This window comes from Thermobia domestica, chromosome 6 (assembly GCF_964235325.1).
Source record: "Thermobia domestica chromosome 6, izTheDome1.hap1.1, whole genome shotgun sequence".
Taxonomy (NCBI): domain Eukaryota; kingdom Metazoa; phylum Arthropoda; class Insecta; order Zygentoma; family Lepismatidae; genus Thermobia; species Thermobia domestica.
Window position 1 is genome coordinate 8,459,092 of NC_137459.1, and position 24,853 is coordinate 8,483,944.

At 38.3% G+C, this 24,853-nt stretch overlaps 1 long non-coding RNA gene across 1 annotated transcript in view; it reads right to left on the reverse strand.

Moving 5' to 3' along the window:
• LOC145687836 (uncharacterized) overlaps positions 1-24,853 on the reverse strand; it is a 236,410-nt gene that overhangs the window by 68,851 nt on the left and 142,706 nt on the right. The window lies entirely within an intron of this gene.

Here is a 24,853-nt window from a genome sequence, read left to right on the forward strand (position 1 = left end):
GGGTTAAAATGAGTCCCCAAGGTGGGACGAAAACGATCAAGAGTTCCGCCACTATTAAATCTCGAGGTCGTTAATTTCACATCGCGTACCCTTTTGTACGTCTATTTCGACGTTTTGTATGTCACTGGAAGACGGTCAAAATGGGCCTCGAAGGTGGGGCGAAAATGACCCACTGCTCCGCCACTACCGAATTTCGATATCCTTCCTTTCGCATCGACTACTGAATTTTCGTGCCCCCATTTCCACGTTTCGTGCGTCACAAGAAATGGGTCAAAATGGGCTTCCAAGGTAGGACGAAAATGACACACTGTTCCGCCACTATCGAATTTCGAGGTCGTTAATTTTACATCGCGTACCCTTTTGTGCGCCTATTTCGACGTTTTGTACGTCACTGGAAGATGTTCAAAATGGGCCTCGAAGGTGGGATGAAAATGACCAAGAGTTTCGCCACTACTGAATTTCGATACCCTTCCTTTTGCATCGACTAGTGGATTTTCGTGCCGTTTCGTGCCCTTATTTCCACGTTTTGTGCGTCACCGTAAGTGGGTCAAAATGGGCTTCCAAGATGGGACGAAAATGACCAAGAGTTCCGCTACTATCGAATTTCGAGGTCGTTAATTTCACATTGCATACCCTTTTGTGCGCGTATTTCGACGTTTTGTGCGTCACTGGAAGACGGTCAAAATGGGCCTCGAAGGTGGGACGAAAATGACCCACTGCTCCGCCCTATACCTACCGAATTTCGTGGTCCTTCCTTTCGCGTCGAGTAGTGAATGTTTCGTGCCGTTTCGTGCTCTTATTTTCACGTTTTGCGCGTCACCAGAAGTGTGTGAAAATGGACGTCCAAAGTGTGACCAAAATGACCCATTGTTCCGACACTATCGAATTTCTAGGTCGTTTCTTTCGCATCGTTTAGTGATTATTTTTTAAAAAGTTTTCTGTGCCTACTTCCTCGTATTGTGCGTCACCGGAAGTGAGTTAAACGGGCCTTTAAAGTGGGAGTTAAATGGCTCACTATTCCGCCACTATCGAATTTCGGGGTTGGTTCTTTCGCATCGTTTAGTGTGTATTTTGTACCGTTCTGTTCGCCTACTTCCACGTTTTGAGCATCACCAGAAAATGCGTCAAAATGGTCCATCAATGTGTGAGAAAATAGAGCAATTGTTCCGCCACTATCGAATTTGGGGGGTCGTTTCTTTCGCATCGTATAGTGCCTGCTTTGTACCGTTTTGTGCTCCTATTTCCACTTTAGTGCTTCTATTTCCACTTTAGTGTGACAACAAAAATGGGTCAAAATGGCCTACAAGTATAGCGGAATAACTTAATGCTGTTCCGTCACCATCAAATGAGGTCGTTTCCTTCACACTTTTTATACATGATTTGTGTCGCTTTGTGCATCAGTGGAAAAGGGTCAAAATGGACCTTGAAAGTGGAATGAATATGTCTTTCTCTGCCATATTTGTAGGTCACCTTTGACCCACTTTCGTTGGCCTACAAAACGTGAAAGTATGCGCAGAAACGGTATAAATATGCACTAAACAATGCGAAAAAAGCGACCTTGAAATTCGATACTGGTGGGAGAGTGGATCAGTTTTCTTCCCACATTGAATGCCCATTTTCACCCACTACCATTGATTCACAAAACGTGGAAATAGGCTTACAAAACGGTAGAAAACACGCACAAGGCGATGTGAAGGAAACGACCTCGAAATCGTTCCTGACGGAACAGCATTAACTTGTTCCGCCATATTTGTAGGATAACGTTGACCCATTTCCGGTGACGCAGAAAACGAGGAAATAGGCGCACAAAACGACACAAAAATGGAAATTTAGCTTAATTACATGGAAACTTTAAGTTTGTAAGCTTAATTATATGGAAAATTTTATACATTTTTCCTTTAAGTTGGTCTACTTTACGTTGATTTGGGACTTTTAAATTGTATTCATTTTTCCACTGAAAAATATGTATAATTCAACAAGTTGATTTGATTTTGAGTTGCTTTTGGGGTTTAACGTCCCGGTCAGCAGCGAGGATATATGAGACATGGATCTACTGATTAACGTGGAATCCGGACCACATGAGCTCCCGCAGGGAATCGAACCCGGGTTTCCCACGCCAAAGGCGCGTACGCTAACCGCTTAGCCACGGAAGAGCTCTATGATTCAACAAGGAAATATTTCTTAGTTATAATTATAATAATTATCTATATAATTGAATTCATTGTAATTTGGTCCATAACAAACACTTTACCATTTCGTACTAGCTGTTATACCCGTTCTTCGCACGGATCAGATAAAATATCAATGTAAACAAACTGAACAACGGGAGAACAATTAAGAAACATTTCTAACATTGGATATATTTTGTGTGAATATATATCCAACAACGTACATGTGCTTTCATTGGGAAGGCCGATGGGGCTGAATTTGAACGTAAACACTATCGGGGGTGTCACTATACGTCTGAGCAACCCCGATAAATATGGATTCGACACAAATTCTACTACTTTTACATGTCCCGGTGAACACCCCCTCAGACCCCCTTGGTTCGTATTGTGAAACAATCTCCTCTGGCCCCCACCAACCCCCAACTAATACCACGAAAACTATGAATGTGACACTAACATCTGCCATTTTCTACTACTTTTTACATATGCCGGTAAAATTCCCTATAATCCTCTGGTTCCAATTTTGAAAAAAAAAAAAAAACAATGCCTCTGGCCCGCAGCCGATGGGGGCTGTATTTGGAAGTCAACGCCTGTGGAAGTATCACCATTCATCTCAGCGACAGCTAAAACTATGGATTTGACACTAATATCGGTCACTTTCCATTAGTTTTACATGTCTCGCAATTCCCCACCCCCGGTGACTCCCGGCCCGCATACAATGCTGGCTAAATTTGAAAATCATCGCTAATGAAAGTATCACCATTGATCTCAGCCACCGCGAAAACTACGGAATTGACATCGGTCATTGTGGATTATTTTTACATGTCTCGTGATCCCCTTCATAATGCCCCCGTTTCTTATCTGATGGGGGCTAAATGTGAAAGTAAACGCGGTCTTGAGTTTCACCAATGAGCTCAGCTACCCCGAAAACTATGAATTTGACATTAATATCGGTCATTTTCGATTATTTTTTTTTTTTACATGTCTCGGAATTCCCCCCTCTGGTGACCCAAGGCCCGCATACAACGGTGGATGAATTTGAAAGTCATCGCTAATGGTAGTGTCACCATTGATATCAGCAACCGCGAAAACTATGGATTTGACACTAATATCGGTCATTTTGGATTACTTGTACGTTTCGGTATCCCCCCCCCCCATTGACCCACGGCCCGTAGCAGAATACGGTGAATTTGGAAGTTAATGCGATCGGAGTTTCACCATTGATCTCAGCGACCGCGAAAACTATGAAATCGACACTGATATCGGTCATTTTCTACTACTTTTACATGTCCCGGTAAACGCCCCCCTGAGACCCCTGGTTCGAATTTTTTCGAAAAAGCTTTGCCTTGGTGTGAAACCTGGACCAAGGTATCTTTGACCAAAATTTGGTAACTCTCGGTCGACTTGTCTGGTCCCCAGGCCGGTCCCGGTAAACGTCTCCTGGAGACCCCATAGTAAGAAATAATAATAATAAAAAAAACTCTTCGTCTTGGTCTGGGGCCTAGACCAAGCTACCCGTGACCAAATTTTGAAAAGTTTCGGTCCACTCGTCTCGTCCACAGGCCGCACAAAGATAGACACACAGACACACGAACAAACTATTTTATTTATATTAGAAAGGTCAGATCCGCTGTTATTGTATTAGTGCGATGCTTGAGCGATTGATCGTAGAAATTCAAACTCCGATGAGTGATAATTTTATAGGCTTGTTTTATTACAAGTTTAAACTCTTTAGTCAGTAGAGAAGAGGGCGTGAATCATGGGTCAGAGTTGATGACAATGGGTTTTGGCGGGTCTGTGGGTCACAGTGGGTAAGAGTGATTTATGGTGGGTGGTGGGTCAGAGTGGGTCGCGGTGGGTCGTGGGTCACGACGGGTGGTGAGTCAATTGGTCGTGGCTAAAGTTTTCATTGCCCCACGCCCTCTCTGAACTACAGTGTTGAAAATTAATCAGTGAAAATCAATTGCAATTGATCAATCAATTGAAAGTAATTGCTGTGGAAATCAATTGCAATTGAATCAATTGCCAATTAATTTCAATTGCAATTGAATTACAGAATTCAATTGCAATTACTTTCCACTGCAATTACTTTCAATCAATTGATCAATTGCAATTGATTCTCCTTTTTTAATGGCCAACTGCAATTAACAATTAACCATTACTTATTTCAATTGTTAATTGCAATTAACAATTAAATTTACAGATTAATTGTTAATTGTTAATTCAATTGAAATTTGCCCAACACTGTTGTGAAGTCGTCCTCTGGTTTATCCTTCGTTAGTTCTGTGTTCAGTTCTTGGTTTGGTTTTTCGTCTTGTTCTGGTTTGTTTTTCTTCCGTGAGCTGGCTAGTTTCTCTTTTTCTGGTTTTGGGTTTGACACCTGTGCGTGAGTAGCAGCTTGCTGGTCCTTATAAGATCCGCTGATGACACTTGTGTGTGGTTTCTCTGGTTGGTTTTCCACCTGTATGTGCTTATTTGGGTGGTCCTCATAAGGGCCAGTGTTCTCTGTTTTTTGCGTTTTCTAGTTACTCTCCTTCTGTTCTGGTTCACTTCGTTGGTATTCTTGTCGCTTTCCCAGGATGAATGCTCTGGAACCAAAATCGTTCTGTTCAAATATAGTCAGAAACAATTTTTTGTTGCTTCTTTTTTTGAAGAATATTCTCTTGCTGTGTCCAACTCCCACTACACAGAACTCGTTTCGGTCCAACTTCTTGTTGATAATTCTCTTTAGCTCTGCGCTGATGAGATCATTATTGCCCTTAGGATTGTTACTGGTGAGACCTTTAAGAACTCAGCAACTTCGTTTTCAGGTTCCATCTCTATGTCTGACTCGGCAGGGCGTGTTGCACTGGCGCCTCTGGTTGTGGTTTCTTCTGGACTGATAGCGACAGTTTCTGCTGTGGTCAGTTCCTTCTCCACCGGGCGTCTGGTTGGTATCTTCTTGAATGGTCTCGGCATGGTCCTGATAAGGGCCGGACTATCACTGCTAGGAATTTGGGTTTGCGAGTTTAATTTTGTGTATAGTGCTTCTCTAATGCTCTCCCAAAGTGATAGTATTGCGTTCCCGTCAGCCGACTGTCGCCAAAGCCTGTACAACCTATATGGCCAGCGGGAAGCTTGACGCACAATAGGGGGTCCAGCTGACGGAAAACAATGCCTATTTTCTCTGGAAGCGGCGTGTGTTTGTTGTGTTGTGAATTGCAATCTTTATTATCACAGGAAAACGCAGTAACTCTTCTCTAAACTGACTTCTTATAAAGAGTCAACTGAGTTCCTCAGTATTGAGGCACACTTATGTGAGCACACCTTCGTTAACACCGCAAGGTCTCCCGCTGTGTCACGGCGTGTTCTTCTACAAAACACGGCATTTTGTTCTTCCCGGCGTAGGATACTTCTCAATGCCTTCCTCTAGATGAGATCGTGTAGTCTCTGTGATTTTATAGGTGCTCCAGTATGGCTGGGGCGCTGGTGTTCCTGATGTGCCTGTCATCTGCTACTGTAGTAATTCGTAGTAGGACACACAAGGTTAATGTTTATAAATATGAGCACGTGTTGGCTGTTTGTAAACAGAGCCATGTGTGGGATATCACAATATTAAAAGAAAAGTTACAATAACAAATCTATTGTATTCATTGAAATTTATTGAAAATCAGTTCTTTCAGTATGTCCTGTAGGCTAAGGGAGACGATGATTAAAGCAAGTGAATGATGATAGAGGAATTGATGGAATAAGAAAGGGGAAGGAAACGGGAGCACCCCTAGAAGACCCACGGGAACGATGTTGTACACCACAAACTTGCTTGACCCAACGCACGAGAGGTAAGCGCTCTACCACTGAGCTACCGTGCCTCCGACATTTGTTATATTGTAGCATCCTTGATTTGTAATAGTAGGTAAGACCCAGCAAGCGCCAAAGGTGTTTTGAGGTGGACAAGCACCATGTCCGTAGATTTTCCGCGGTTAACCCATTTGCGTCGTTCAATCACTATCATCCATGTTATCATCGCAGTCTCTCTTAGCCTCGATGCATAAACGTGGGACGTTAAACTAAAAGAAACGTCGCATAATACATTTGGTGTAGAGAAATTCGTTTACTATATTGATTTGAAAGATGTAAAATATAACAATCTGACGTACCGCCATTTGAAGAAAACAACACTTGATGTTGAGTTGGCAATATTGTCAATTTGCAGAGTATGTCAAACAATATCCCTTTGTCATGGTACAAAATTTCACTTTCTTTGAAAAAAATCATTCATTAGTTACAAGGATATTCCAAGATAAATAGTCCATCCTTTATAACGAGTTTTTTTTTTTCGTTTCTGAATAATGCTAGATTATGTTGGATTTTATGTAATTTTAGTTTGTGTGTGTGTGTGTGTGTGTGTGTGTGTGTGTGTGTGTGTGTGTGTGTGTGTGTGTGTGTGTGTGTGTGTGTGTGTGTGTTATATTAGAATATAACAGCTGGTAACATCGAAAAGGAAGAAGATAGAGGTAAAGAGGCTTCAACAGTGGTCGAAGTGAGACGGTATGTGGTGGAATGCCATACCACCTCTGGTTTTTCTGTAATGAGGACATACCGTCTCTGGTTTTTCAATGATCAAGACAATATCTAAATAGCCGGTATGTTGAGTTAAAATCATAACAAAGCATGCCGCCTCTGCTTTTTTTTTCCACTTTGAACACTCGGCTTCAATGGTGTTGTGCAAGGCCATGGTTGCAGACTTGTTGTGGCACGAGTTGTTTTTATGTATAGTCAACACAATAGTGTAACATTATTTCAAGTAATTACGGTCCACTTTTTATACAGAATGTTTTAAAACAACACCGACAGCATTTAGGAGGTGATTCCTGACACCAAAATGAGACAAAAAGTATAGACCAACCAGGGTGCACAAATGCTTCCTTTACGAGTTATAAGTTGTTGAAAACATGAAAAAAAAATTTAACTATGAGACTTACCGTAGTCGGGTCAAGACTTTACTTAGGAACTAGTATGTATCATATCCAAATATCCAAGTTTCAGAATCCTGCGATACTTCTGCAACAATTATTATAGAGGTAATTGGTTAGTACTTCAAATTATATGTCCGTGGCTCCTAAAAATTGTTGCGTGAGTAGGGTGACCAGATTTTTTTAAATCCAAAAGAGTATATAAAAAAAAAAAGACAGTAAGTATGAAGACAAGATGAATTACAGTATTTTATCGAATGCGCATGCAAATGAGTTAAATACTTAAAACAGTTTTATTCACCATCATTCATACTTTTGCGACGATCTTGCTTTCTTGAGTAAGTTAATGTTATCCTTTATTGCCAATCTGAACTCTTCACTTTCATCACTTGTTCCAGTGTCGACACTGTGAATTGACTTTTTTTCCTCGCTCCAGTAAGTGTTAATAGCACTGAAGAGCCTCTCACAATCAACATTAGTGTCCGGTAAAGTAAACAAGAATGCACGAGTGGCACAATCACTTTTAAATTTGACCCAGCCCGCACTAAATCTTTGTACACTATTTTCCATTTGCCCATCATTGTCTCTCTTTTCTCTCCCCATTGTTCAACGTGTTCTTTAACATATCTGGATATTGCACAGTAAGTGTCAAAAATATCATTATCACTGAATTCCAACGAACTGTCTACATGTTTTACCTGCTCATAGAAATATGCAAACGAAATTCATCATAGGTAACTGATGTGTCAAGTAGTAAATGTTTCATCTTGTTTACTTCTCCGAAAAAAGGTTGTGACCACATCTCTAAGTATGTTATCACTTCAAAGTAAAACCTTCTTGACACTGAGTAGGCATATTCCTCTTTTATATTCCCTTCTTTTACAAGTTTCGTAAGTAAATTTCTAGCAGAAAACGGATAAAAGTTTTGTTCAATTCTATCTTTGTATTTCCTCAGAAGTTCAAAATGTTCAACAGAAACTTCAGTCGCTGTTATATCCTCCCTCTCAATTTTTGTAATTGTTTCAGTGAAGAAGATTAACTGAGCATGCAAGAAATACAGCCACAACTCACTTGTTTCGTCCCGAAAGAAATTGACTATAGCTATTGGAGCATTTTCATCACTCAAAAAGTACCCCTTAAGTGGTTCATACTGACGTATAATTTTTCTACACACGGAAGCAGAGACAAGAATCTCGTCTGAGTGATACAAAAGACCCTCATAATGACAACCAATGAACTCACAAAAGTTTTTCAAATTTTCTGTCCTGTTGTCAACGTCCAAGTTTTTACAGAAAAAAATGAGATTTTCAATGGGGAAATGCATTAAACGTTAAATGAAATTGAAAATACCACAAAAGAGTATAATTCGATATTTTTGGGAAGAAAAAAGAGTATAATATCTTGAAAAGAGTATGTCTGGTCACCCTATGCGTGAGTATCTTAGGATTCTGAAACATGGATTTTTGGATAGGGCACAATTAGTTCCTAAGTGAAGCCTTGACCCGACTACGGTAGGTCCCATAGTTTTGAAGCTATGGACCTTGAAGGTTTATTTTTTTCATGTTTTCGGTAGCCTGTAACTCCGAAAGGAAGCGTTTGTGCACCCAGGTTGGTCTATACTTCTTGTCTTATCTTGGTGTCAGGAATCACCTCCCAAACGTTGTCGGTATTGTTTTGAAATACTGTATAATGACTTGTCATTAATAACCTAAAACCAAAATGAATCACTATAAAGTTGCCAGCAAGAAGACATACTCCTCCATATTCCTTGTCTATAACTCTGGAACAAATGGACATATTTAAGCACGATTTTTACTTGTAAAAATTGGTCTATTAAGAAAATATAGGTATTTAGTTTTGTTTCTAAAGGCGCAGCTCCTATTGCAGAAGTGATAATTAATTATTTAAAAGAGACATATATTTGATACAGGATTAGCGCCGTATAGGACTCTAAAGCAGCTAAATGGTTAATTTCGGTTTCTAAATTCCAAGTTAAGATTTCCGGTTCTCTTTTGCCTTCACAGCGTTATCGTGGAACGGAATCGAAAGCAGCAAGAATGGCGCGAAACTCACTAGACTGGCAATCCTGACTCAGAAACACGAAATTGCTAAAACCTTATGCTAAGTAATACAGGTAATGACGTAGCTGGAATGGAATTAGTGACGTAAGAGATCTGGAATTAATGACGTAACTCAGGTGAAGTAAGCAGCTCCACTCCCAAGAAGATTGACACGAAACAGGTTCTGTCCTCTCTTCTCCTGATAACTAAAAATGTAAAACTCGTTCTGGAAGGTAGAGATCCCTCTTCAAATGTTACTGCAGTCAAATAGATCGCCTGCCCAATCTTCATGTCTCGTCTTTAAAGCAAACTGATCACATCAGCACAGCGGTTTGACTGGAACTTCCAGGAATTTTGGTTTTGTGCTGTATCGATGCTAGGCATGTTTAGAGTCTGCTAGAGGGTAACCATCCAATGAAGGTCACCACAATTAGGATTTTACATTATGACTTAATGACTCCGTTTGAGCCTAATCATGGCTTTGATCTTCGGTTTCCACCACTATGTCAAATATGCTTAACATTTTAATTAACAATTAACATTATTAATTAACAATTAATTAAAAATTAACTCGTCCTTGAGCTAAATAGGTGATTCCATTATCATTAATGATAATACCAGTAGATGATGCTGAAACGGCCAATTTTCTTAACGTGAAGTTATCAGTATGTTAAGTTTACATATTATTGATAAAACTACTGTTAAGATTTAGTTGAAAGAACAAGATGATTGGAGTCTATTGTCAGGACCGGCCCTAGGCAATTTGCTATGGCAATGCTGTCACTACAAAACACCATTATTAAATTTGATTGCAATGTGGTTATATGTTAATTATATGACCCTCTTTAGATTGTGTTTCAAACTACACAATAAATATTTTCATTTTGTAGTAGCCCTACTGTTTTACATTAAACTTCTAAATTTTATTCCAAAATAAGCGTTTTATGTAAATTGTGGTCTCCTTATTTACAGGAAAAATCAATTAAAGAAAAAATAAACTTCAATGTGCTTCTTTTAAATTTATTGACTCCAAAGGCGGACCAATAGGCGGTCCACTGGGTCTGTATCCCTCCATAAACTTCTTAACTCAATATACATTTGTACACTTTAATAAAACCATACTTCTTTAACAGGAGAATGATTGATGTATAAAGGTAACCAAGAAAGTTCTGTCGCTTTTTCATCCACCACCTTCGAACATCGATATGTCACCTAAGACGTACCTGGAAGATCAAAAATAGTCCCTATTAGCATCGACGACCTTCTGCCAACGTTCTGGAAGGTCATGGATTCTATCGCGGTAGAACTTGGTGGGTCGTGAAGTAAAGAAGGTATCAAGTGCATTTTGCACCTCTTCTACGGATTTGAACTGGTGTCCTCTAAGGTGATTGTACAAGGAATGGAACAGCTGATAATCGGACGGTGCAATGTCCGTGGAGTATAATAGATGCAATAGTCTTTCCCATCCAAGGCGTAGAATAATCTTCCGGGTTATCCTAGACATGTGGAGTTTAGCGTTGCCCTATAACAGGAGGACACTTTTGAGATTCAGAAGTTCTGGATCCAGAGTTTTGAGTTTTTCTTAAACACTGCTCAACTGCTGACAGTACACATGTCATTGATGCTCTGACAAGCTGGCAGCAGTTCCCGATGCACGATGCAGCGAGCAGTCTACCAAAACACAGGAGGACCTTCTTGTGGTGCAGTGCTGGTTTCGGCTGTTTTTAACCGCTTCATGGGATGCTAACCAATAATGACGGCGCCGTGGAGCTTTGCATAGGACCCACTTCTCATCACATGCCAAAACCCTGTTCAGGAGTGCCTCCTTTCTCAGACAAGACAACAAAGAAACATAGATGTCTGCTCGCATTGTCTTTTTTCCCGGAGTCAAATCATGTGGGACCCATCGAGCCAATTTGTAGTGCTTCCCAAGTTGATGGAGATGCTACTGAATGATTTATCCACTCACACTGAATTGTAGTCCCAGTTTCTCACATGTCTGGCCACTGTACGCCTCAATTGCTGCCTGAAGATCTTCATTTTGTACTGTGTTGGTCTTCAAGCACGTGGTACGTCTTCGAGTATTTTGTCACCGTCTTTAAACTTTATAAACCACCGCTGCATTGTCTGCATAGTCACGAAACCCTCACCAAAGGACTGGCATATCTTCTGCCCCGCTGCAGAGGCGTTTGACCCCAATTTGAACCCGTACAGCATACACAGACGCTCTATGGAGGTTCCATGTTTACTCTGTCCTTCCGCAAGTTGGCGGTGTAACTGAACTGAAACAACCAGGTAGTATGTTGGATATTCCCACACCAACCACTGAGCTTCGCCTTATCTCCATTCGCATTCAACTCACGGTATGAGGGCCAATTGAACACAAACCTGCACAAAAAGCAACAGAACTTTCTGGGTTACCTTTATAGTATGAAAATTTGAAATACAATTTATCTGCGCTCTTTCTCTTATAAAAAGAATCTATTCTATGATTTCCCTCTCGAAAATATAGGTGGAAATATTTTACAATTACTTATCGGCTGCAGAATAATACCCGTTCCAATATTACATAGACGTAGTGAGTTGTGGTATTGGACTCCTCCACCCAAGAAAATTTCTTGGTGCTCACCTGCTTTGTATGGCTATCGAAATTAGTCTACAGGTGTTCAGGTAGTTGGAAACACATTTCGCGGAAAGAAGAAAGAAAAGAATAATTACGTTGCCGGTAAGTAATTCTACGAATTCATCAGCGCTCGATTTCAACTTGTGGAAGACCAGACGATAGCTGATGCCATTTTGTTTGTTACGAAGAATTCTATGATAAAGACCCAGGTCAAACCACCGTTAACCTCCAAGTGTGAAGACGCATTGAAACGAAACGGATTGTCTTCACTTGTATAGGATGTCTATATCTCTCTCTTTCGTCTCAATGCTAAAAAGGAGTGCAGTCGGTCACACTTCTTGTTTTTCTGTCTGCCGAGCACGTGCGATGGCAGCGAACAAAGATAAATCTTTAAGACTACATTCGGATACTACATATATATAGACGAAGGTACATCGATTCCATATATATAGAATCCATGTAGTTTCTCATACATAAAACATTCCAGAAATATACTTCGTACCGTATTCAAGAGTTGACTTTCAACATTAGCAGACAGCTACATTTTACGCACTTAAAATTCACTGTTTCTCTTTTAATCAATTGTATTGGATTGCTGCGAATGAAATCTCCAATTTTACGTCTGGTGTGTTGGTTAGAATTTTGTCTGTTTTTCATAGTTTAAGATGAAACTCGAACTACCATAGTTCTTTCAAATTTCAAATCTCTTACATCGGGAACCGAACCTAGAACGCCGTGCATCAGAGGCGTTTGCGTTAGCTATTAGACCAAGGGAGAGGAAATTTTAGTTAGAATTAAGTGAAGAATTCGTGGTTCATACAAGGGAAAACCATATCCAAAACTATTTTATGTGTAAATGAAAAAAAAATAGTTTTGTATTTGCAGACTCTTAAGAAATTTTAAGTAGTAAGGAGTTGTTACTGTATGTTTGTATGTGTTTTGTGTCTTGTTATATAATTTTGTGTAAATGTAATATTCAGTTTTTTATTTTCATTTTAGATTTGAAAATGAAGAAGAATAAAAAAACAGAAGCAAAACAGGGCCTGATATAATAATCAGGCTAATAAGTAAGCCCCACCTCCTTGCAATTGGGTAATAAGTACGAAAAGAGAGAAAGAGATAACAAATTAAAAGAGAGAGATTAAAAAAGAATCAGGGGCAGATGCGTCTGCCGATAAGACCATAAGAATTGGCATAGGCAGGGGTAGTGAAGGAATCACCAAAAAAGGGGGGAGAGGATTATGTCTGGTTGGAAACCACTGTCCATTATAAAACTAATGGAGGGACCGCGATGGCTCAGTGGTTGAGCGTTCATCTCTGGTGCGCGGGGTCCCTGGTTCGATCCCTGCTAGCGCCAAGTGACATTTGTGGTGAACAAACACCGTGTGTGGGGTTTTCTCGGGGTTCTCCCGTTTCCTCCACTTTCGTCATTCCACAATTATAGTCATTTGTAATCATCATCGTTTTCTTTAGCCTAGCGAGCCAGCATAATAGTGGGACATAAACCTAAAAGATTTCATTTCGTTTTCATTTTCCTAGCCGGTATAATCGTAGGACGTAAAACTAAAAAATTGTAACTAATGGATACTCCGAATTCACGTGTACAACGTCACAAATTTGGTACGTATTCAGAAAATAGGCTGGAGTACGTAGTGAGTCAGGTTGGTGGAGTATTGTTTAACAGAATCGTTTGAAAGTGTATCATCGAGAACATACAGTTGCGAGTACTTTTCCCTTAAGAGTTCAAACTGGGACACTCTGCACATTAGCCGCGAGAAACAACATTGCATTGGATGATTAGTAATAAATGAACTCACAATACGCCGTTGTTTTGTGAAATTTGTGCGGTGACACAAGATGCAGAAAGAAGCCCCGTGGCCACCGATTAATATCCGGCTTATAGAAAATGAATCGTGCAAAAGGAATTCGAATACACTACTAGACACCAGCATGATTGGTGACGGAACCTGCGTGTACTACAATACAATAAACTTTCGTTTTGTGGCTGTCGCCACATTGCAATACGACACACGAAGCTTTTCTGGAGTTAGTTGTTAGGCATCGTAACCACCTCTTCAAAATACCCTCGCGTTCTCATTCATATCGCTATTTCTGAGAATATGACTGAAAACTTTTGATTTGAATCATTACCCACTCTATTCTTCTAAGCAGTTTCGCACGTGAAATAGAAGAAACTTTTTTTCGTAAAATAATATTTTTCACGGCGGAATGATCCGCGACTTCCAGAACAAAATAACGTATTAAAATTCGAATTCGTCGGATATTCATCTCGTACTAAATTTTTTGCTCTTTGAATTTGAATTTTTTCTGGAGAAATCAAATTTATTCGCATTCTGACACTGATTTAAAACAAGAGGAATTTCAAAAGGGATAAACTGAAGTCAGTCCTTTAGATCCTGTTTCACCTGCAGTTATTCCTCCTTGCCAATCATCCATGACCTGAAAGAGTGAGTGCGATCTCCTTGGGAAAATGACAGTATGCAAATTCGAAAAATTAAAACTGGTTAATTAAACAACCTTACGGAGTTAAAATATTATTACGATACTACAATTTTCTAATACTTTGATTTGTTGGCGAAAAAAATACTATTTATACAAATATATTCAGAATACAAGCATCTTGTAATAAAAGATTCTGTCATTAAAATTAGTTTTTATCGTAATAATTCTCATAATAAGCAAAATTGGTGAAAAAACAAAAATCAAAAAGCGTTACGTAACAAAAGGGGAGGGATTCGACTTTGTGTTACGAAGTCTACCAAGGGGTAGGAGGGGTAAATGCTGAAAAAAATAGCATACGTAATATTTGGACGGCCTCTAAGACAAACCTAGCACTCCTAGGTGAGTGGGAACGGAGACACGTGAAAGAACAATAAAATATGACCGATATTAATATTGTTTCCATAGGTTTTGGAGCGCTAAGATGATTGGTGATAATCCGATTACGTTTAAACCTAATTTTAGGCAAAATACTCCTAGGGGAGAAGGGTATGTGTAATAATAATGGAAAACGACAGATATTAGTGTCGAATCCATAGTTTTCGTGGTCACTGAGATGATTAGTGCCACTCTAGATGACATGTAACCCCAAGTTTAGGCAAGATGTGACATGCCAATTGGCCTGAGAGTCCAAGAGAACGCTTGTCGTTTCATATTTTCCTTTTATGTAGCCAGACGATGAGTTTCGGAGACTGAGCAAAGAAGTTACCACACTTGCCATTTCGATAGGAAATAGGACTAGAATCAGACATATTTCAGTAATGTGTTAACACTGGAGTTCTTTTGCTATGAAGAATCAATATGGTTGTTCGTCCGATTGTGTCATGGAACATCCCTTGAAAAGGAAATAGTGAGTTATCCTTTGTAGTCCTTCATAAAAGAATTTAATTTCTCTGTGTGTTACGTTGTATGAGGAAAACGTGAGTAATGAAGGCTGTACCTTGAAATTCCAAGCTTTAGCAGTTAATTGAAGAACTTCCCTGTCTTCTGCTTTTCCTTCCTCAAGTACGAGCAACATGTTTGCCAGCACACTATGTTTCATAACTTTACAGTGTTTCAGAGATCTTACAAACATGTTTCTGAAATGTGTGGCAGTGGCGTGATTATACAGCATGTCACCCAGAGAGAGTATTTTGTTCACTGTGAGTCAAGCAGCCATATTCTACTTTTTATCAGTTCAAGGAGTCGTACGTATATTCTACATCAGCATCAATTATCCGCTAGATGCTGGCTGGAACTAGGTTTTAAAAAAGGAAAGTTAGAAATATGTTTCGATAGTCAGTCACTTTTTACTATTCCTAAAGCGCTCGCAAATCGACAGAAACAAAGAAAAGATAATGAAAAATCAGAAAATTATAAATAATCTATATAAATAAAAATTAAATACAGTATTACTATTGTGAGCTGAATTTTGATTTAAACGGCATCGGAAGTGTCACTGTTCATCTCAGCGACCCCGAAAACTATCGATTCAATATCAGTCGTTTTCGATTATTTTTATATGAGGCGTTCAGAAACCAAACCGATTAACTCCAATTTTTTTGTAGTTTTTTTTTTTTAGTTATACATATTTCTGACTCGGAAAAGATACATTCTTTTCAGAGGCAAAATCGATTAACTCCATAGTTTAACAATTTGCCACTAGAATGCGTAAACGTTCTGATCACTCTCATTTAAATACAATGGGCCTTATGCAGAGTCGTTCTGACACGTGATTGGGGCCATACTAAAGGCTTCGACTAACATATGTTTCCTTCAGTAATCCGATCTTTAGTATGACGCTAATCATACGTCAAAACGACTCTGCATAAGGCGGATTGTCTCTAAGTTCTTAAGATGTTCACTACCGAAAAATGTAGTTTGATGGACTTAATCGATTTGGCATCTGAACTGATTATATATATAATATATATATATATATATATATATATATATATATATATATATATATATACCCGATTCCCCTAAGTTACACCGTCAAAGTGAAATAGTAATAACCATTCCAGACCCGAACCTTATCTATGTTAAAAATTTTATCGAGATTGGTCGGCTGGTTCAAGAGATTGAGAGTCACAAACATAGTTACTTTGAATTTTATAATATATACTAGCTAAACCTGCGCTGTTTACTCAGCGCATCGTTCTGTAATGAAGATGAATCTCTTTCCCACTGTGCATGACCCCTTACTCAAACAAGTAAAGGATAGGAGACTCACAAAGGAAGTGAATTGTTATGTATAGATGTTGGAGTGAGTTTGTAGCAAATTTATAGAAGGAACACGATATCAAGTGGAAATATATTCAACGAATTTAAAAAGTTCGTTTGAATTCTCTATGTCTGTGTGTCTGTCTGTCTGTTATTTGCAATTTTTTTTTTCAATTTTGAGCCCTCCATTCGATAGAACATCAAAAACTATCTGAGAAAGTGATGGAATATCGCGTCACTCTAATCGATCCCGAAATATTGGCCAAAGGATGGCCAATTTTCGGAGATTTCAGGAGGCATATTTCGGAAACCACAAGTTATAGAGATATGATATTAGTGTTAATCAATACCTAAGACAATGGTGAATATTTTAATACCAAACAGTAACCGGTATGACTGGCCACTGGTTTTGCCTGGTCACTAGTTAATATTGGTACCAAAATGTTTACCATCCTCTTCGCCATTCATTAAGACTAATATCATCTCTCTATGACTTACCGTTCCCGAGATACTGGCCAAAAGATAGTACAAATTTCGGGAGATTTAAGAAGCCATATCTCGGGAACCGTAAGTCATAGAGAGATCATGTTGGTACTATCAATAACTAAGAGGCTGATAAACATTTTGGTACCAAGTAGTAACCGGTGACCACTAGCCAACTGGCCACTGGCTAATTGTCCACCGTTCCTTCCGATATTAGCAAAAAAGTTCGAATTTCGGAAGATTTAAGGAGCCTATCTCGGGAACTGTAAGTCATAGAGACATGATATTTTGCAAATTTTTACGAGAAACACAAGAAGGTGCGGATAAAGATATATATATATATATATATATATATATATATATATATATATATATACTTTTGCATCTAGGAACAATGACAGTTATCCTTCCCGCTCCATCCTTTTTCAGTTCGTTCTGACAGTACTCTTGGACCATTCTCAACTGTTTTTTTTAATAAATTATTATCTGTCTGAGTACGCCTCATTCCATCTCTTGATGCCTTTGAAGTTGCCAGTATGCAATAGGTTTTGCCATTCAGATTATACCAAAGCGCCTGCAATGTTCGTCAACCCGCCATACATAACTTATCTACTGGTTGCCTAACACCGTAGTTTCAGCCTGCAACAATGTTAATCTTATGGTCTCAAAACGGCCCCTATAATGTTATATAGAACGAACAATAATGGTTTCGAAAATTTGAATGAGGACTGAACAATCTACACAAAATTTGGAATCGAGCAGTGAAAACGGCACGTTTCTATCACTTGTGGTTTTCGAGATCTCATTGTCGAAAGGATTGCGGACCAACATACTATAAACCTAGACTAGCTGAAGTTGTAGTCTCTACATAGCGCATCATTCACATGAATTTCCTTGTCATTCCTCACAACTTCTGTACAGTCGCGTGAAGTTGGCCCAACCACATCGTAGAAATAGAAAAAAAAATATGTCAAGATTTAGTGCTTAATTAGTGCTAATTAGTGCTCAAGACCGCAGAATTAGTGCTCAATTGGTTTACGAGATATATTGATTATTAAGATGGTTGGGCCAACTTCACGCTTTCTAAAAGTTGTTTCAAAATTCAAATTAAACGGTATAGGTAATTAGTGCTTAATTAGTGCTCTTCATCCCACATGGTCCCAGAATTAGTGCTCAATAAATAAGGGTATACGGGGCATATGTATTTTTGGGGTAAACGTGAGTTGGCCCAACCACTTCGAAAGAAATCAAAAATTTTCATGTCATGAATTAGTGCTTAATTAGTGCTTTCAATCCCGCATAGTCCTAGAATTAGTGCTCAATTTATTCTCGAGATATATTGATTATTAAGGTGGTTGGGCCAACTTCACGCTTTCTAAAAGTTGTTTCAAAATTCAAATTAAACGGTATAGGTAATTAGTGCTTAATTAGTGCTCTTCATCCCACATTGTCCCAGAATTAGTGCTCAATAAATAAGGGTATACGGGGCATATGTATTTTTGGGGTAAACGTGAGTTGGCCCAACCACTTCGAAAGAAATCAAAAATTTTCATGTCACGAATTAGTGCTTAATTAGTGCTTTCAATCCCGCATGGTCCCATAATTAGTGCTCAATTTATTCTCGAGATATATTGATTATTAAAATGGTTGGGCCAACTTCACGCTTTCTAAAAGTTGTTTCAAAATTCAAATTAAACGGTATAGGTAATTAGTGCTTAATTAGTGCTCTTCATCCCACATGGTCCCAGAATTAGTGCTCAATAAATAAGGGTATACGGGGCATATGTATTTTTGGGGTAAATGTGAGTTGGCCCAACCACTTCGAAAGAAATCAAAAATTTTCATGTCATGAATTAGTGCTTAATTAGTGCTTTCAATCCCGCATAGTCCCAGAATTAGTGCTCAATTTATTCTCGAGATATATTGATTATTAAGATGGTTGGGCCAACTTCACACTTTCTAAAAGTTGTTTCAAAATTCAAATTAAACGGTATAGGTAATTAGTGCTTAATTAGTGCTCTTCATCCCACATGGTCCCAGAATTAGTGCTCAATAAATAAGGGTATACGGGGCATATGTATTTTTGGGGTAAACGTGAGTTGGCCCAACCATTTCGAAAGAAATCAAAAATTTTCATATCACGAATTAGTGCTTAATTAGTGCTTTCAATCCCGCATGGTCCCATAATTAGTGCTCAATTTATTCTCGAGATATATTGATTATTAAGATGGTTGGGCCAACTTCACGCTTTCTAAAAGTTGTTTCAAAATTCAAATTAAACGGTATAGGTAATTAGTGCTTAATTAGTGCTCTCCATCCCACATGGTCCCAGAATTAGTGCTCAATAAATAAGGGTATACGGGGCATATGTATTTTTGGGGTAAATGTGAGTTGGCCCAACCACTTCGAAAGAAATCAAAAATTTTCATGTCATGAATTAGTGCTTAATTAGTGCTTTCAATCCCGCATAGTCCCAGAATTAGTGCTCAATTTATTCTCGAGATATATTGATTATTAAGATGGTTGGGCCAACTTCACGCTTTCTAAAAGTTGTTTCAAAATTCAAATTAAACGGTATAGGTAATTAGTGCTTAATTAGTGCTCTTCATCCCGCATGGTCCCAGAATTAGTGCTCAATAAATAAGGGTATACGGGGCATATGTATTTTTGGGATAAACGTGAGTTGGCCCAACCACTTCGAAAGAAATCAAAAATTTTCATGTCATGAATTAGTGCTTAATTAGTGCTTTCAATCCCGCATGGTCCCATAATTAGTGCTCAATTTATTCTCGAGATATATTGATTATTAAGATGGTTGGGCCAACTTCACGCTTTCTAAAAGCTGTTTCAAAATTCAAATTAAACGGTATAGGTAATTAGTGCTTAATTAGTGCTCTCCATCCCACATGGTCCCAGAATTAGTGCTCAATAAATAAGGGTATACGGGGCATATGTATTTTTGGGGTAATTGTGTGTTGGCCCAACCACTTCGAAAGAAATCAAAAATTTTCATGTCATGAATTAGTGCTTAATTAGTGCTTTCAATCCCGCATAGTCCCAGAATTAGTGCTCAATTTATTCTCGAGATATATTGATTATTAAGATGGTTGGGCCAACTTCACGCTTTCTAAAAGTTGTTTCAAAATTCAAATTAAACGGTATAGGTAATTAGTGCTTAATTAGTGCTCTTCATCCCACATGGTCCCAGAATTAGTGCTCAATAAATAAGGGTATACGGGGCATATGTATTTTTGGGGTAAACGTGAGTTGGCCCAACCACTTCGAAAGAAATCAAAAATTTTCATGTTACGAATTAGTGCTTAATTAGTGCTTTCAATCCCGCATGGTCCCATAATTAGTGCTCAATTTATTCTCGAGATATATTGATTATTAAGATGGTTGGGCCAACTTCACGCTTTCTAAAAGTTGTTTCAAAATTCAAATTAAACGGTATAGGTAATTAGTGCTTAATTAGTGCTCTTTATCCCACATGGTCCCAGAATTAGTGCTCAATAAATAAGGGTATACGGGGCATATGTATTTTTGGGGTAAACGTGAGTTGGCCCAACCACTTCGAAAGAAATCAAAAATTTTCATGTCATGAATTAGTGCTTAATTAGTGCTTTCAATCCCGCATAGTCCCAGAATTAGTGCTCAATTTATTCTCGAGATATATTGATTATTAAGACGGTTGGGCCAACTTCACGCTTTCTAAAAGTTGTTTCAAAATTCAAATTAAACGGTATAGGTAATTAGTGCTTAATTAGTGCTCTTCATCCCACATGGTCCCAGAATTAGTGCTCAATAAATAAGGGTATACGGGGCATATGTATTTTTGGGGTAAACGTGAGTTGGCCCAACCACTTCGAAAGAAATCAAAAATTTTCATATCACGAATTAGTGCTTAATTAGTGCTTTCAATCCCGCATGGTCCCATAATTAGTGCTCAATTTATTCTCGAGATATATTGATTATTAAGATGGTTGGGCCAACTTCACGCTTTCTAAAAGTTGTTTCAAAATTCAAATTAAACGGTATAGGTAATTAGTGCTTAATTAGTGCTCTCCATCCCACATGGTCCCAGAATTAGTGCTCAATAAATAAGGGTATACGGGGCATATGTATTTTTGGGGTAAATGTGAGTTGGCCCAACCACTTCGAAAGAAATCAAAAATTTTCATGTCATGAAATAGTGCTTAATTAGTGCTTTCAATCCCGCATAGTCCCAGAATTAGTGCTCAATTTATTCTCGAGATATATTGATTATTAAGATGGTTGGGCCAACTTCACGCTTTCTAAAAGTTGTTTCAAAATTCAAATTAAACGGTATAGGTAATTAGTGCTTAATTAGTGCTCTTCATCCCACATGGTCCCAGAATTAGTGCTCAATAAATAAGGGTATACGGGGCATATGTATTTTTGGGGTAAACGTTAGTTGGCCCAACCACTTCGAAAGAAATCAAAAATTTTCATGTCACGAATTAGTGCTTAATTAGTGCTTTCAATCCCGCATGGTCCCATAATTAGTGCTCAATTTATTCTCGAGATATATTGATTATTAAGATGGTTGGGCCAACTTCACGCTTTCTAAAAGTTGTTTCAAAATTCAAATTAAACGGTATAGGTAATTAGTGCTTAATTAGTGCTCTTCATCCCGCATGGTCCCAGAATTAGTGTTCAATAAATAAGGGTATACGGGGCATATATATTTTTGGGGTAAATTGTGAGTTCGCCCAACCACTTCGAAAGAAATCAAAAATTTTCAGTCGCGTGAAGTTGGCCCAACCACATCGTAGAAATAGAAAAAAAATTATGTCAAGATTTAGTGCTTAATTAGTGCTAATTAGTGCTCAAGACCGCAGAATTAGTGCTCAATTGGTTTACGAGATATATTGATTATTAAGATGGTTGGGCCAACTTCACGCTTTCTAAAAGTTGTTTCAAAATTCAAATTAAACGGTATAAGTAATTAGTGCTTAATTAGTGCTCTTCATCCCACATGGTCCCAGAATTAGTGCTCAATAAATAAGGGTATACGGGGCATATGTATTTTTGGGGTAAACGTGAGTTGGCCCAACCACTTCGAAAGAAATCAAAAATTTTCATGTCATGAATTAGTGCTTAATTAGTGCTTTCAATCCCGCATAGTCCTAGAATTAGTGCTCAATTTATTCTCGAGATATATTGATTATTAAGGTGGTTGGGCCAACTTCACGCTTTCTAAAAGTTGTTTCAAAATTCAAATTAAACGGTATAGGTAATTAGTGCTTAATTAGTGCTCTTCATCCCACATGGTCCCAGAATTAGTGCTCAATAAATAAGGGTATACGGGGCATATGCATTTTTGGGGTAAACGTGAGTTGGCCCAACCACTTCGAAAGAAATCAAAAATTTTCATGTCACGAATTAGTGCTTAATTAGTGCTTTCAATCCCGCATGGTCCCATAATTAGTGCTCAATTTATTCTCGAGATATATTGATTATTAAGATGGTTGGGCCAACTTCACGCTTTCTAAAAGTTGTTTCAAAATTCAAATTAAACGGTATAGGTAATTAGTGCTTAATTAGTGCTCTTCATCCCACATGGTCCCAGAATTAGTGCTCAATAAATAAGGGTATACGGGGCATATGTATTTTTGGGGTAAATGTGTGTTGGCCCAACCACTTCGAAAGAAATCAAAAATTTTCATGTCATGAATTAGTGCTTAATTAGTGCTTTCAATCCCGCATAGTCCCAGAATTAGTGCTCAATTTATTCTCGAGATATATTGATTATTAAGATGGTTGGGCCAACTTCACGCTTTCTAAAAGTTGTTTCAAAATTCAAATTAAACGGTATAGGTAATTAGTGCTTAATTAGTGCTCTTCATCCCACATGGTCCCAGAATTAGTGCTCAATAAATAAGGGTATACGGGGCATATGTATTTTTGGGGTAAACGTGAGTTGGCCCAACCACTTCGAAAGAAATCAAAAATTTTCATGTCACGAATTAGTGCTTAATTAGTGCTTTCAATCCCGCATGGTCCCATAATTAGTGCTCAATTTATTCTCGAGATATATTGATTATTAAGATGGTTGGGCCAACTTCACGCTTTCTAAAAGTTGTTTCAAAATTCAAATTAAACGGTATAGGTAATTAGTGCTTAATTAGTGCTCTTCATCCCACATGGTCCCAGAATTAGTGCTCAATAAATAAGGGTATACGGGGCATATGTATTTTTGGGGTAAACGTGAGTTGGCCCAACCACTTCGAAAGAAATCAAAAATTTTCATGTCATGAATTAGTGCTTAATTAGTGCTTTCAATCCCGCATAGTCCCAGAATTAGTGCTCAATTTATTCTCGAGATATATTGATTATTAAGATGGTTGGGCCAACTTCACGCTTTCTAAAAGTTGTTTCAAAATTCAAATTAAACGGTATAGGTAATTAGTGCTTAATTATTGCTCTTCATCCCACATGGTCCCAGAATTAGTGCTCAATAAATAAGGGTATACGGGGCATATGTATTTTTGGGGTAAACGTGTGTTGGCCCAACCACTTCGAAAGAAATCAAAAATTTTCATATCACGAATTAGTGCTTAATTAGTGCTTTCAATCCCGCATGGTCCCATAATTAGTGCTCAATTTATTCTCGAGATATATTGATTATTAAGATGGTTGGGCCAACTTCACGCTTTCTAAAAGTTGTTTCAAAATTCAAATTAAACGGTATAGGTAATTAGTGCTTAATCAGTGCTGTCCATCCCACATGGTCCCAGAATTAGTGCTCAATAAATAACGGTATACGGGGCATATGTATTTTTGGGGTAAATGTGAGTTGGCCCAACCACTTCGAAAGAAATCAAAAATTTTCATGTCATGAATTAGAGCTTAATTAGTGCTTTCAATCCCGCATAGTCCCAGAATTAGTGCTCAATTTATTCTCGAGATATATTGATTATTAAGATGGTTGGGCCAACTTCACGCTTTCTAAAAGTTGTTTCAAAATTCAAATTAAACGGTATAGGTAAATAGTGCTTAATTAGTGCTCTTCATCCCACATGGTCCCAGAATTAGTGCTCAATAAATAAGGGTATACGGGGCATATGTATTTTTGGGGTAAACGTGAGTTGGCCCAACCACTTCGAAAGAAATCAAAAATTTTCATGTCACGAATTAGTGCTTAATTAGTGCTTTCAATCCCGCATGGTCCCATAATTAGTGCTCAATTTATTCTCGAGATATATTGATTATTAAGATGGTTGGGCCAACTTCACGCTTTCTAAAAGTTGTTTCAAAATTCAAATTAAACGGTGTAGGTAATTAGTGCTTAATTAGTGTTCTTCATCCCGCATGGTCCCAGAAGTAGTGTTCAATAAATAAGGGTATACGGGGCATATGTATTTTTGGGGTAAATTGTGAGTTCGCCCAACCACTTCGAAAGAAATCAAAAATTTTCATGTCACGAATAAGTGCTTAATTAGTGCTTTCAATCCCGCATAGTCCCAGAATTAGTGCTCAATTTATTCTCGAGATATATTGATTATTAAGATGGTTGGGCCAACTTCACGCTTTCTAAAAGTTGTTTCAAAATTCAAATTAAACGGTATAGGTAATTAGTGCTTAATTAGTGCTCTTCATCCCGCATGGTCCCAGAATTAGTGCTCAATAAATAAGGGTATACGGGGCATATGTATTTTTGGGATAAACGTGAGTTGGCCCAACCACTTCGAAAGAAATCAAAAATTTTCATGTCATGAATTAGTGCTTAATTAGTGCTTTCAATCCCGCATAGTCCCAGAATTAGTGCTCAATTTATTCTCGAGATATATTGATTATTAAGATGGTTGGGCCAACTTC